The sequence below is a fragment of the Dromiciops gliroides genome, chromosome 1 (genome assembly GCF_019393635.1).
Source record: "Dromiciops gliroides isolate mDroGli1 chromosome 1, mDroGli1.pri, whole genome shotgun sequence".
NCBI lineage: Eukaryota > Metazoa > Chordata > Mammalia > Microbiotheria > Microbiotheriidae > Dromiciops > Dromiciops gliroides.
The window spans coordinates 88,333,175-88,341,107 of record NC_057861.1 but is presented as its reverse complement, the minus strand read 5'-3'; the positions used below and the strand labels follow the sequence as shown (position 1 = coordinate 88,341,107).

The 7,933-nt window shown below is 38.0% G+C and overlaps 1 non-coding gene across 1 annotated transcript; it reads left to right on the top strand.

Annotated features, from left to right (window-relative positions):
• The first annotated feature begins 7,127 nt into the window (after positions 1-7,127).
• On the top strand, positions 7,128-7,229 carry LOC122737732. Its single transcript, XR_006354523.1, has one exon. It is a non-coding gene; the product is annotated as a U6 spliceosomal RNA (small nuclear RNA).
• Positions 7,230-7,933: the final 704 nt, after the last annotated feature.

Here is a 7,933-nt window from a genome sequence, read left to right as displayed (position 1 = left end):
TTGTGTGACCCTGAGCAAGTCACTTAACCCTTATTGCCCAGCAAAAAAAGAGTAAGTAATGGCACTAGAAAAAGGGTTTGGGGTTCATATTTACTTCTACTAACCAGCAAATGCTGTGCTCTTTTACATTTGGGTAAAGGAATATGACTGTGGGCTGAATCTTAATGAAATGCACAAGACTTTCCTGCAAAGTGACAGTATACTTAAAAGAGAACTCACAAAAACAAAGGGTTATACTATATGAAGTTCTAAGGACCTTCAGAGATCATAAAACCTAGGGGTTCTTAGCCCAGAGAATATGAAAATGTTTTAAAATATTTTGATACCTGTGTTTTAATAATATTTGTTTCCTTTGCAATCCTTTGTATGTTGCTTTGTGCTTTTTAGAACATTAATATTAATAATGGTGAATAGGTTTCACCAGATTGCCAAAGGGGTCTATGACATAAAAAAGGTTAAGAAACGTTGATCTAGTCCAATCCCCTAATTTGACAGATGGGGAAACTGAGAGATAGACACAGCAGCCCTCAAAGGTAATAATTTAGCTTAATAAACACAAGCAAAACTATAAAATGACTCCTAAAATCATAAAAATAATTTTAAACAATAACTCTAAAGTTACAAACATACAAGTTTTTCTACAACAAAGGATTACATGGGATTTTCTTTTTCCTGCATCCCAGTGGAAGATGCCAACTATAGAAATTCTGAGGCACACAGGAGGCAGAAAAGCAGAGAGACCAAGTCAGAGAGATATAGAGAGAAAGGTAGAGACATAGAAAGACAAAAATAGAAGAATTAAAACACATTGCTATAAATAGAAGGGCTTTTAGAACATAAAATGTTGGAACATGGAATATTTGAGTTGGAAGGAGTCAGGCAGTGGAATATTGGAGCTAGAAGATATAGTAGAACATTTTGCCAGTTTGAAGAAACAGAGAGGGAGAGATGGTGAGATAGTAATAGAGGCAAAGACACAGGGGCAGAGATGAAAAGATAGAGAAAAGGAGGTAAAGATGGAGAAGCGGAGATCCAGGCAAAGAGAGGAATAGAATACTAGTGGAACAGATAACAATATCAAAAGGACAGAAGAGGCAGAATGGTGAGATTAGACATTGCTTGAGTGTAGACAATGTCATATAGCATTCTGCTTCTTTTTTCTATCCCTTCCTGTTATTTCTGCTTTAATCAAGGAATAAAATTCACACACACACACACACACACACACACCTCAAAACAAACACACAAGCAAACAAGTTAGAACATAAAAACCTACTCTCCCAGTGAAGGTCTCTATTTCCTCTTTCACCTTGTCATGGGGGTTGGGAACAAATACCATCTTCAGAATTCTAAACTCTAGACCACCTCACTTGGTCACCAGCTCCATTTAAGTGACCTGCCAAGGATCACACAGCTAGCAAATGTTAAGTGGCTGAGGCCGGATTTGAACTCAGGTACTCCTGACTCCAGGACCGGTGCTCTATCCACTGCATCACCTAGCTGCCCGGGATGTTTCTCTTTTTAAAGGGTCAGACCAGTTTTAGATTAAGAGGATATTTCTGTATTAGCTAGAGAAAATCTTTTCCTTGATGCAGATATATAGCCCATGGCCACTGTCTTCCCTGAAATGTATTTTCCATCAAAAGATATATGCCCCCCCCATACTCCAAATATCTAAAAAAATTGAAAATATTCATAATTATCATGTAAGAACCATCCCCAATTTAAAAAAAACTCAGAACACTTCCAATATACAGAAACCAAAGTACCATTATACCAAAGAAATAGATTTGTAGTCAGTAGGCCTGTATTCAAATCTTACCTATATCTCTTACTTGTCAGTCTTTAGGCTAGTCATTCAAACCTCTCTGGCCCTCAGTTTCTGCATCTATAAAATGGGGATGTAAGACAAGATGGCCTCTAAGGTCCCTCCTGGAATCAAACCTGTGACTTCATTATAACTAATTATGACTAATGTGTGCTTGCTCCCTGTTAAAAGTAATTAGTGAGGGGGGGAATAAGGAAGATATATTTCAGAATAAGGGTCAAAGGAAAGTGCATGCATGAACCAAAAGAGGCCATAAAGACACAAGAAAGGCCAAAAAGACAAAAGAGAGTCCATAAGTATATCCTAGTACAGAGAAGGAAAGGAAAATTGGAGTAAAAATAATGGCATGAAATTCTGCATTCATTTACTCCTTCTATGTGGCCTGGTATATCATTTAAGCTCTCTGAGACCCAATTTCCCCAATATTAAAATAAAGGTATTAGATTCCATCATCTCAAAAGTCCTTTCCTTCTCTAAAAAAGAAAAGAAAAATAACCTATAAATTCTTTTTTCCTTTGGTCTTAGCTTCCTTTTGAAATGTATAATGCTATGGCAGATACTTGACTTGACAAATTTGTGAGTACACAAGGATAATTTGCTTTAAAAAGTGGTTTGTAAGGGGCAGCTAGGTGGCACAGTGGATAAAGCATCGACCCTGGATTCAGGAGTACCTGAGTTCAAATGCGGCTTCAGACACTTGACACTTACTAGCTGTGTGACCCTGGGCAAGTTACTTAACCCTCATTGCCCCCCCCCCCCAAAAGTGGTTTGTGACTAATTGACTTTTTTTCCAAAATACAGACAAATTCTAATTCAGCTGTAACTTCCTGGAGAATCAGAAGATATCCCCAAGAAAATGGCTATAGTGGGACTCAACTTTGAGTTGTCGGGGACCCCTCACTTAATATCACTTCAAAGGGAAAATTCTGCTCTTTTGACTTAAGGAACACAGAGTTCCTTCAAAGCACAATTTGATAAGTGAAAAGGTTGCCTTTTAAGACCTGGTTCAACCTAACTATGTGATATCAGACAAGCCAATTCAACTTTATGAGTTTCTATTCATTCATCTCTAAAATATATACAATACGTGTACTCCTAGGATGAAAGAGTCATATATCTAGAGTCAGAAAGGACTCAAGAAAAGACATGGAATGGAATGGACAAGAATTCATTAAATGTTTATTAGGTGCCAAGTACTGTCCCAAGCACAGGCAATACAAATAGAAAAATGAGACAATCTCTGATTTCAAGGAGCTCCCATTTTATATATGGAGACAACATATAGGGCAGGATTCAGCTAACACAGCAAATGGGAAGAAAACCATGGGGTCTTTTAAGCCATTTAGTCCAGCCCTTTACATTTTACATATAAGAGAAATTAATCCCAGAGGGTAAGTGAGTTATAAAAAGTTAAATGGGTGTTTAAGAGCTAAAATTGGGATTTGAACCATTCTTTCCCTGCTAAGATTCTTGTGAAGATTCACTAAGAAATGAAAGTCCATAAATCATATGAACGGTGAAATTTGTATCATATGTTATCAGATAATTCTATATTTTGACCTTTTTCTTTTCAGTTGTTGGTGCTTTGGATTCCCCCCAAAGTACAAGGTGAACTATCTGGTTCATCATTTGGCTCTTGTCAGATCACAGAATTGATGGAATTAGCTCCATTACCTTGGTGAAAGTTAATCAAGATTGCCTGAAAAAGGTAAAATGGTAATTATTTTCCCCCATAACTGTTCCAGCTGCTTTCTAGCCCCAGGGGATTTAAATATTGGCATGACCTATAGTTGACAGAGACCTAAATTACTCCCACACACTATTTAATTAGCAATGACTTTCAGCTGAAAGGATACATTTGATGCATCGTACTTTCCACACTAGTTTTCATATTAATGCTGGGAAAATAACCAATTCTGCCTTTCTTCAATACAAATGAGTCAGAGGCAGATCACCATGAATAACCCAGAACTTTTCTGACCAAAATAATCTCCAAAGTGATTACTAGAAGGTTAAGCTCAGAAGGAGTTCTGTTCTGGTCCTGGTGAGCCTGACCCTTCCATAACTAACCCACCCACACTAGTTCATCACCATCCTCCTTCCCTGCTTAGAGAATACTTTGTGTGTTATGCCCATTTTTCTTCTTACTTCCTTTCCTAGTTTTAGCTCTATTCAACACATAATTATCAAGTACCTACTTTTTACATGGCTCTCCTTTGCCATTATAGGGCATCTGGCACAGTAGAGTGGAGTGTTGGATTTGGAATGAAATCCTGACTGCCACTTATTATCTACATGGCTGTGGCCATATAACTGCTATAGCCCTTATTTATTCATCTGTAGAAAGATAGATTTGGACTAGATGGTCCTTTCCAATCCTAGATAAATCTCTGATCCCCTACAGATGCTCAACAAAGAGCCTGTCTTCCTATAATACCTCACCATGACACGGAGTTGGCCCACAAGTCTCAAAGGTTATGCCATAGAAATGCAAGTGCAGAAAAGTCTTACCAAATTAGAGAAGTTTTGAGTATGGGCATGCTGATGGGTCCAAAGGTCACAAGGCCCAGCCTTGCTAAGATATGAGGGGCTCATTACCAGGAGGTTAGTCATAGGGCAATGTGTTTTGCAGCTATGGGAACTCACAAGTATTATCTATTAAGGTATAATCAGTCAGTTATTCAATAAGGATATAGTAAGTACCTACTACATGCCAGGAACTATACTGAGCACTGGGAATACACATAGAGACAAAAAGTCCCTATTCTCAAGGAGCTCATAGTCTAACTGGGGAGAACATCATGACAATAACTATGTACATTTTAGATATGTACAGGATAAATTGGGGGAGGGGGCGGTAATACCAGAGAAAAGGCATTAAGAATATGAAGGGTTGAGAAAGGTTTTTTGAGGAAGTTGGGACTTTAGCTGAGACTCAAAGAAAGCCAGGGAAGATAGGATAGAAATGAAGAGGGAGACCATTTCAGGGATGAGAAATAGATAGTGAAAATGCTTGGAGTTGGGAGATGGGGTGTCTTCTACAGAGAAGAACAAGAAAGCCAGTGTTGCTGGATCATGGAGAATGTGAAGGGGAACTAAGGGGTACAAATATTGAAGAGGTGGGAAGGAGACTACTTCTGAAGGGCTTTAAAAGCCAAACAAAATATCTATTATTTCATCATAAAGGTAATAGACACTGTAATTTACTGAACAAAGAAATGATATGATCAGATTTTCACTTTAGATAGATCAATTTAAAAGCTGAGTGGAGGATGAATTGGAATGGGTAGAGACTTGAGGCAGGGAGACCAATGAGTAGACTATTGCAATAGCCTGGGAATGAAGTGATTAAGGACTGCACCAGGGTGGTGGACATGTCAAAAAAGAGTAGAGGACTGATATGAGAAATGTTATGAAGCTGGAAACAACAGAACTTGATAAATGATTGAACATGGTGGGGTGCAAGGGAATGAGGAGCGGAGGACGTCATCTAAGTTGAGAGTTTGGATGACTTGGACTATAGTGGTGGTATCTTTGACAGTAATAAGAAATCAAGGAAAAGGAAAAGCTTTACTTGGGGCCAGGGATAATGAGTCCAGTTTTGGATATGTTGAGTTAAAGATATCTATAGGATAGTTGAAGATGTTTAATAAACCATTAGAAATGTGAGACTAAAAATTAGGAGAGAGGTTTAGTTTGGGCAAGGATGTCTGAAAATCATCTTCATAGAGATAATAATTGAAAACATGGGAGTTGATGATACTATGAAGTGAAATAGAGGGAGAAGACAAAGGGACCTAGGTTGGAATGCTAGTAGACAACTACCTTTAGTGGGTATAATCTGGCAAAGGAAACTGAGAAGGAGTTGTAAGAGAAGAAAACTAAGCTTGAGAACCAAGACAGAGTATCATCATAAAAAATTAGAGAGAACATGTCAAGGAAAAGAGGTTATTGATAGTGTCAAAGGATGCAAAGGGGTGAAGAAGGATAAGGGTTGAAATTAGATTTGACAATTAGAAGTCATTAATAATTTTGGGGAGTAATGTCAATTGAATGAGGGATCACAAGCCAGACTGCAAAGACTTAATTAAAAGAGGAAGAAGAAAGTAAGTGGAGTAACCTACTGTAGAGACCGTCTCAAGGCATTTCACCATAAATGGGAGAAGAGATATGGAATAATAACTAGCAATGATAGATGGATCATGTGAGAATTTTTTTGAGAATAGGGGACACATGGGCATGTTTATAGGTAGTAGAGAAGCAACCAGTAGACAAGGAGAGGTTGAAAAGAAGGGAGAGAATAGGTGTGATAGAGAGGACAATCTGCTGGAGAAGATATGTTGGCATGGGGCCACTTGCATATGTTGGAGGATTTGCCTTGGCAAGGAGAAAAGCCAGCTCTTCAGGTGAAACATGAATGAAAGGGGTAATAGTAGGCATATGAGTGATGTAGAATAGGTATAAAGATAAAGAGGGATTTCTGTGAATTATCTCATTTTTTTTTGTGAAATGAACCAAGGCTTTTAGCTGAGAGGGTGGGAATGGGGGTAATGTGGGAGATTTGAGGAAGAAATAAAAAATTTTGAAAAACGCTGTTGTGATAAATGACATAGTCAATAAATTATGGAGGTGTAATAAGATTTCCTAGCCAAAGTGTGATTATATTACATGAACTTAACCCAGTCAGCACAATTTTGCAATTTTCTACAGGTTCCTTCAATAGCATGTAAGTAGGAGTGAAAACAGTGGATAGTGGTAGTAATCCAAGACTGAAATCGAAGTGAACAATTTAGAATTGATCTTGTTCACCAAATGGTGAAGATGGGAAAGAAAAGAGAGTATAGCTGAAGGGGGCAGAGTATGGGATGGGGTGAATTCCTGAAAAAGAACTGATCGGCAGAGGGATTGTAGGCCATGATGCAAATGAAGAACAGGGTAGAGAGGTTGCAATTGTATCCATGGATGGAGTGTCCATTTACATTGATGAAATTATGGCTTTCTGGAATTGTTATTAATATATACAAAGTACCAGAATGAACTTTAGAGATAAAAATCTTAACCTAACATAGACTCTGCCCTCAAGGATCTTTTAACTTTAAATTAGGAGTGGGGAATAAAATATGGACACCAATAAGAATGGTTGAAGATGGAGTGATCCAGATAGGAGCTTCAAGAAAATTAGAGAAAGGAAAGATCACTGAACTTATTCTAAAAGTGAGAGAAAGATTTCAAAAGTTGGAAGGGTGGATAAAAGAAGTTCCATTTTCACTATCAGTTTTGATTCTTAGTCATCTTGATTGCTTCAGAAGCACATATTAAAATTGGAATCATAAAGAGAAAATTAACATGGCCTCATTGCCAGGATGATGATACACATATTTCTGTTGTGTTCCTTTTTTTTTGTCTTTTTTGATTTCCACAACTCTGTCTTTGTCTCTGTTGCTGATTGTCTCTTTCTGTTTATCTGTCTCTCTGTCTCTCTGTCTCTGTTCCTGTCTTTCTTTCCTCTCCCTTCCCAAACCAATGACAATTTAATCTTTCAAACCATGAAGGAACCAATGAGAGGGGATCCTATTTTGGATCTGATTCTCACTGTGAGAAATTGGTTTCTGGAGTGGAAATAGTAAGACATTCAATGAGCAATGACCACTACATCTTAGAATTTTTAAGTCTTTTTTTTTTGGTGGGGTAATGAGGGTTAAGTGACTTGCCCAAGGTCACACAGCTAGTAATTGTCAAGTGGCTGAGGCTGGATTTGAATCCAGGCCCTCCTAAATCCAGGGCTGGTGCTCTATCTACTGCACCACCTAGCTGCCTCTATCTTAGAATTTTTGGTGGAGAATGAAGGAAAGCAAGAAAGAATATGACATGTACCTTATACATTTGGCAAACTCATACCACAGAACTTGGAAAAGGGATAGAAAAGGCATAAGGATTAAATTTTTATAGCTCAGGAGAGATGAGAATCTCTCAAGAATGAAATTCAGAGGACCTAAGGAAAAACAGTTCTGAGAAAGAAAGACAGAGAGCCAGAGAAAGAAGGGAAATAGAGAAGAAAGAAAAGAGGGAGAGAGACAGAGACAGAGACAGAGACAGAGACAGAGA